The following is an 8151-nucleotide window of genomic DNA, read 5'->3' on the forward strand; positions in this document are numbered from 1 at the left end:
GTTATTTATAGTGGTGCCGTGACGCTTTGCCTCCGGGGACAGCTGACCGGCGACTGACATGCATTTAATGCCATTATGACATGACTGACGAGACATTTCGAGTTTTTTGTCGTTTATGTCACGGTGTATCGAAGAAGGAATCGGGACGCTCATGTCGTTTCTCATTATCTTACTTTCCGAGAAACGAGGAGACTATCTGTGTACGGATGAAAACCGGGCTCATAATACACTCCGGCCTCTAACAGGGTAAAATGAGCTCGAGATATTTTTGCGAAAGATCGGAATCGAAGCAAGGATATCCTCGAGTCAGAGTACGGGGCCGGCCATCGACTCTCGATAATATGAGGGTCATGATTCGAGATCGACCTAAAACCTGAAGGACTTCGGAGAGCGTCGCCGGGCAATTAAGCACAGCCAACAGAAGGCCGTAATATCCGTGACCGGCCGGATATCACGGCGTAGATCTCGGCACATATCGATGTAGAACCGGCAATCAATTAAACGGAGGATTTTTTTATCTTTTATAGAGTTATACTTAGAGTGGGATTCCCCTACTATATAAATGGGAGTTTGATAATTCATTAAGTACGTTGTAACACGCATTCCAAAGCAATCTACTATTATTTTCACTGTTATTCTAAGCTTTTCTTTCATTCATCAATATTGACCATTGTGAGCCCAGATCGAAGGCAAATACTCTTCACTAAGGCTGAAGACATCCTCCCCGCGTGGTTTGAATTTACTGTATTTCTATTTGTTTGTTTTAATCCAATTTATCATTTTGTATCAAATTAATCCGCGTATCCTTAAAATCACTTACAAATTTAATTGTTATCCGATTTTGAGCGTAAATAATTATGAATTATATATTTTTAAAAATAGTTCAAATTTAAGCAGTAGTATTGTATAGTAATTAAAATTTCATAGCTCTCTTCTTTCCCCTTTACTGTTTTCACTTGATTTTCAAAAGAGAATTTGTCTTCGTGAAATTTTTTATGTAGAGTTTCAAAATTCTAAATATAGCTTGATTCATTTTGTCACTTGTAGTATTGGCTATTGCTAGTATTGAAACTTTACTTTAACTATTCTGTTTTGCGTAAATTATTCTTTCTGTTTTCATGTCATCCTTACATATTCAAATGTCTAATTATTTTGAAATACTATATAACCAATTATTTTGAAAATAAAAAGTTATAATTTTGAATGTTAAATGTAGTTTATAGGTGACATGATATTTCATAATTTTGGAACCAAACGAAAATGCTAGTTCAAAGGGTTTTCACTTCGTGTAAAAGATTAGTGAGATATTATTTCCTTACCTCAAAATATTAATTAGGGTAGTTAGATGGAATTTTTTCATTTCTATACATTATTGTTGGTTATCTTTGGAGATTTTCTTTTTTATTTTTCAAAAGAGAATTTACAACAATTCATTATAATTGAAGGCCATTTTTTATTATATTTTCAAAATACAAGTAACGTGCCAATTTATTTTGACAGTTGATTTAAGATTAAGGAAGTTAACTGTCACAATCAAAAGATACAGAGAGTATTATTTAACAAACATAAAAGACATCTAATTTAGACTAAACATCATACTTAATAAATTGATCAAAAGACCATACTAATTTAGAAGACAGACCGATAATGCTTGAAACCATTTTACACCAATTTTTTTTTTCTAATGTTCTATTGTTGTTAAGGAGGCAGTTGTACACCATTATTTTAGGGATAATGGAAAACAAATAATGGGAACACGCAAGAAGATTACTTTTACGAGAAGAAGAGTAAAAGGGGTTACAAACCAATTTATTGATGGGCAATTGCAATTTAAAGTTTACCTTAATTCATCACCACTTGAAGAAGACTGAAACTTTTATAAAGTTTTTCTTATAAGAAGTTCTGTTGTTAGTACTAGTATTGTAACAGAAAATAATAACACTAATAACATATACCAATAAGACTAAACACAAAATAAATATTAATTAAAATATGACAGCCATTTGGGAAATAGACCAGATATTAGTAACTTCCCCAATTTTCTATTTTAATAATGTTCTATAGTCTTTTAACTCTTTCCTAATTCCCTCGTCCCTCCGAAAAAAAAAATCTAAAATAAGAAATGCTACATATCAGCAAGAAAAACTATAATTAATATATGAACGAAGATATTCCTACAACTGCACAATGACATTGTAAGTAGAGGCGGATCTAAGATTATTGTAAAATTTTGGGGTTCTGAATAAATCTTTTATATACATTAATTGAATTTTATACACAAATACAAAATTTAGGCTAAAGCTATTGAGTTATTCCGAAATCATAAGTAGAATTATGGCTCGGCCCAAAGGAGTAATCCAATTTTTTATATAAAGATAATCCTGTCAAAACGTTGTTCAATTTCTCCATAGAGAAAAATCAATGTTCTCTTCTGTAATTAGTGCTACGTGCTATAACAGAAAATAATAATAGCATTTGTATCCAAATAAGTCCATATACTAAATAAGAAATAATTCCAGTTCCCATTCAACTTACATCATTTAACTAGTAGAGTATTAATTCATCCTCTTCTAAAATAAGAAACACTACCTCTAAGGCAAAATATACTATAATTACTTATATGAACGAAAAATATGTAAGTAATTCCTTTAATGCATGCAGACTATCAAATATGGAAACCAAATATGCCTTGTAAATTGGGTGAAATTATCTGCACGAAATACCACTACAACAACATTAACATTTGAAGTTGGCTACATACTTAACTTTCTCTATGGAAGCACCACGAAAGAAGTCGAAACTCAATTCTGTTTTCTGCCGGTGATAAATTTTAAAATCAATCAAAGTTATATAGCTTATGTTTATTAAATACTATTGCCTATCTTCTAATCTGTTACCATTTAAACTTGAGTTCATTGTATATTATACTCTATAATATTTTTTCTGTCTTGCATTATATTCTGATACGTAATGGCTCATCAAGTGCAGGAAAATGTCAGCTGGAGCTAAGGGTGGCAAGTGGGCCGGTCCAGGCCCGGGATCGGTCCGGGATCGCGGGCCAAACGGGTTAAATGGACCAGGACCGTTTGGCCCGGTTTTAGTGGGCCCAGGCCGGTCTCGTGGGCTGCTCTTATGATTTGGGCCCGCCAGACCCGAGACCATTTAGCCCGTCAGGGACCGGGACCGGATCGGTCCCTTGGCGGGCCAAACGGTCCCAACGACTATTTTTTTTTTAAATATAGCCGTTGGGCTGTCAAAAATAGCCGTTGGCTATTTATAAAATAGCCATTTAACCCCTCTCCCCCCAACTTTGTTTTAATCCCAAACTTTTTATAATTACACTTTTTCCCTATTTTCAACTATAAATACCCCCTCATTCTTTTATTTTTTCTTACAAAATCATCAATCTATCACAATCTCTATCTAATTTTCTTCTATAATTGCTACTATTGCTTACTTTATTGTTACAATTTGTGAAACAATTGTGAAGTTGGTGAATTGAAATCTTCAACGATAATCAATTTTCAACAAGTTGTTCGTCAATTTGGTAAACTCGTTCCAACTCTTAAGTTTTAATATTATAATTTTATTTGTTTTATTTATTTTCTATTACTTTATTAATTAAGATGGTTTCCTTAAAAATACTTTTTGGTAAAAATAAGAAAAAATCCAAGAGTGACGAATCTAGTGCTCAATTTGTTCCTCCTCCACTGCCCCGGGCTCTCCGAATCAAACTCCATATCCGTCCTACACCTGCTATTCTTGATAGCGATAATAGTTTATTACAATTTACTGAAAGTCAATTTTGCCATAATATTAGAGCTGGTGAACAATTAGACCATGAATTAATGAATGCTCTTTATTCTAATCCAACTATTGATGAAAATGATGACGAGGAAATAGATTTTGATGAAACTCAACCGGATGATGATACACCAACTAGTCCTGCTCCTGATGTTAACCCAACTAGTGATAACCCTGCTAATCCAAATGATGCCCCATATGATACTCCTGTTACTACCCCTACTTTTTCTAAACAACCTAGCAAACGGACGGAAATATCTCCCATTTGACCATTTTTTACTCAACTAATTTCAGAAAATAAGGCTAAGTGTAAAACTTGTGGTACGGAGTTAGTTTTTAAATATTTTAGATCGCGGAGGGGAGGGGGAGGGGGACTTTGGCTAGACACATAATGAAACACCCTCAAGATAGAGTGAGATATATTCGTCTTAAAGCTTTGGCCGAGGGGAAAAGTCTACCTACTCCTAGTCAGGTTGACCCTAGTACCGGCTCAAATCAATTTCAACTGGGAATTAATACTGTTATCGGTGATATTTTATATTATGATCCCAAAAAAAGATCGGAAAGAATTGGCAAAAATGGTTACTGTTATGTGCTTACCCTATAGTTTTCCTTCTAACCCTCACTTTGTGCATTATATTAGAAAAGTTTATAATCCTACTTATAAAGGTTTTCCTCGCACAACCGTAAAGAGTGATATTTATAAATATAAACATGAATATGAACAATATTTGCGCTATTTATTTACTCATATAAATTATCGTGTTGCTATTACAACTGATATTGGTAGAAGTGGTAACGACTGTGATTACCTTACTGTTACCAGTCATTGGATTGATGAGGATTGGTTAATGCAAAAGCGCATTATTTCTTATAGAATAATTAATTCATGTCACACATGGCAGTTTATTGCTAGCACATTTACAGATATTTATAGATATTTTTGCATTAGTGATAAAATAATGTCAATTTCAATGGATAATTCTATTAGTAACACAAATGCTATAGCCTTGCTTACCACTACGCTAAATCCTGTATTTAGTAATATTTTTAATGTTAGATGTATATGTCATATCTACCATTTAATTGTGGGTGATGGTATGAGGATTTTAAATATTGAAATTGAAAAGGTTAAAATGGCTCTTACTGGCTTTTTTATTCAAACCGTAGAAGTAGACTTAGAGAATATTTTAAAAGATGCGATGAATTTGGCCTAAGAGAAAGAAAGGTTCCTAAACCTCGTCCAACTAGATAGAATTACATGTATGTATAACGACCCGGCCGGTCGTTTTGACTATTGCAATCCCGTTCCCCCATTTACTGCTCAAATTGTGAATTACAGTTATTATTTGGCTTGCCGGGGTAATTGGTTTGGATTCGGTGAGGTTTTGAAATGATTTGGAGCGCTTAGTTCCAAGGTTTAGAATTTAAGTTGAAAAGGTTGACCGGATACTAACTTATGTGTAACGACCTCGGAGAAATTTTGCTAAGAAAATTAAGTTTTGGTAGTGCCGAGGTAGATCAATTAGTACAAAGATTATAGAAATTTCTCGCGGCGAGCTTTCTCGCGGCGAGCTTTCTCGCCGCGGCTCGAACTTTTTGGGTTGAACAATGCACCAATGTGTAAAGAAAAATTTTGCTGGAAAATGGTCATTTTTGCGACCACTATGCGGTCGCAGAATCACTCTGCAGACCGCATAATGGTCGCAAAGTGGAGCAGGAGGAGGGCAAGATTTGAGGAAAATCTGCGGTGCACTATGCGACCGCAGATCTATTTTGCGGTGCATTATGCGACCGCAGAACAAGTATGCGGACTGCATAATGACTGCAGAACAGGTCAGTAACGCCCAACTTTTGAGGCCAAATTATGCGGTTGGTATGCGAACCGCATACCTGTTATGTGATAGCATATGCGACCGCATAACTGCGTCGGAGCTTCCATTCTTTCTAATTTTTGACCCGACCCAACTTCGATTTATAGCCCTTGAAGCTCATTTTTGAGCCAAAATCTGATATTTTAAAGAGAGGTGAGAGCATTTTAGAGAGAGAAAGTGAAGACTTAGTCATTTATCTATCAATTCTTGTTCAAGGTTTGAAGATTTCACAAGGATCTTGCTAGGGCTTCAAAGAGGTAAGAATTTCTTTCTCTAATTCTTTAATTTCAGGTTTGGAGTAAAGATGGGTGATTAATAGTGTGATTCTTGGGTGTAGAGTATCATATATACATACCAATAAGGTTGTGGAAAGATTGTTAAGTTCAAATGGGTAAGGATTGGGTTGAAAATGGAAGAAATCTTCATAGACTTTAATTGAAGATTTGAGAGTCGAATTGGTGTCGGATTTTTGGTGAAATTTATATGGTTGGACTCGTGGTTGGATGAGCGTTCATATTCTGTAACTTTTATCGGGTTCTGATACGTGGGCCCCACGACCGAATTTTGAGTTAATTTCAGATTTTATTGGAAAAATTAGTATCTCCTTATGGAATTAATTACAATAGTTGGCATTGACTGAATCGAATTAATTGTGGCTAGATATGAGGCTTTCGGAGACCAATTCTCGTGGAAAGGGCATAGCGGAATAAATAATTATACGGGTTGAGGTAAGTAACAGTTTTAAATCTGGTCCTGAGGGTAATAAACCCTGGATTTGGGTATCATGTAATTATTTTGGAGGTGACACACATGCTAGGTGACGAGCATGTAGGCGTGCACCGAGAGGATTGTGGGCGTGACGAGCGTGGGAGCCCAGAGAGTGATTGTTGTCCTAAGAGGTTGTACTTGATTTTTATTTGTTGTTGCACTTAGTTGCTATGTGTCATTGTAGTGAAATCTCTTAAAGATTGTTGATATACGGATTACATGAACAGAAAATGTATAAAAATTGATTTGACATTAAACTGCCAGATTTGATAGTATGTCTATTCTTTGCTGGAATTACTGGAAGTGAACCATAACTATGTAGCTCGTTATTATCTTCAGTTCCTTATTTATTATTGTTACTTGCTGAGTTGGTTGTACTCATACTATACCCTGCACTTCGTGTGCAGATCCAGGTATTCCCGGACATAGCGAGTGTTGATCCTTTCGTGCGGTTGAATTTCAGGAGATTTTGAGGTAGCTGCCATGTTCCGTAGACCTTGTCTCTCCTTCTCTATCTCTTTGTTCACTGTATTTGGTCTCAGACTATTATAGACTATATTTTTCAGACTTGTATTCATATTAAATGCTCATGTACTTAGTGACACCAGGTTTTGGGGAGTGTTTGTATTGTATTTAAATATTATATTTTCAATCTTGGGAGAAATTGTGGTTTATTGAGATTTTCGGCTTGCCTAGTATTGAGATAGGCGCCATCACGACGGATGAGATTTTGAGTCATGACAAGTTGGTATCAGAGCCTAGGTTACATAGGTCTCACGAGTCATGAGCAGGTTTAGTAGAGTCTTGCGGATAGGTACAGAGACGTCTGTACTTATCTTCGAGAGGCTGCAGAACCCTTAGGAAAATTTCACTTTCTTGTATTCCGTCTTGCAAATCTGTTGACTCTGGAAACTAAATTTTTACTATTCTATTCTCTTACAGATGGTGAGGACACATACTACCGGATTGGATGGTCAACCACCAGTGCCATCAGTTAGGACCGTGAGAGGCCGAGGCCGTGGTAGAGGCTGGGGCCGAGGTAGAGGTCGAGGTGTAGCTCGTACCACAGTTGGAACAGCACCTGTAGTACCACCTGTTATTCCAGCTCAGGAGCAGATTCCAAATATAGTTGAGCTGACAGGATCAGCTCAGGCACTAGTTGTGCCCATTGAGATTGCAGGCATTCAGGAGACTTTGGCCTAGATATTGGCAGCCTGCACTGGTCTTGCTCAGGTGGTTTCGGCTCAGGCCGCACCTGCCACTTCTCAGGCTGGGGAAGGTACTCACACCCCTATTGCCCATACTCCAGACCAGGTAGTATAGGTACTTCAGATACCGGGAGCGCTACCATCCCAACCGGCTGTAGCTGCTCAGGCCTCGGTAGTTCCTGTTATGGCAGATGATGAGCAGAGGAGGCTTGACAGATTTGAGAGGCTTGGACCTCCACCATTTAGCGGTACTGAGTCAGAGGGTGCTCAGGATTTTCTGGATATGTGTCAACGGATGCTTCAGACAGCGGGTATTCTGGAGACCAGTGGGGTCTCATTTACTACTTTTCAGTTTTCTGGGTCTGCACTCAGATGGTGGGATACTTACGAGAGACGTATGCCTGTTGGCGCAGCACCCCTTACTTGGCATCAGTTCTCCGTGGTCTTTTTGGAGAAGTTTGTACCTCAGTTCCGCAGACAGTTTGAGCAGCTTCGCC

This window comes from Nicotiana tabacum, chromosome 4, assembly GCF_000715075.1.
Source record: "Nicotiana tabacum cultivar K326 chromosome 4, ASM71507v2, whole genome shotgun sequence".
Classification (NCBI taxonomy): Eukaryota; Viridiplantae; Streptophyta; class Magnoliopsida; order Solanales; family Solanaceae; genus Nicotiana; species Nicotiana tabacum.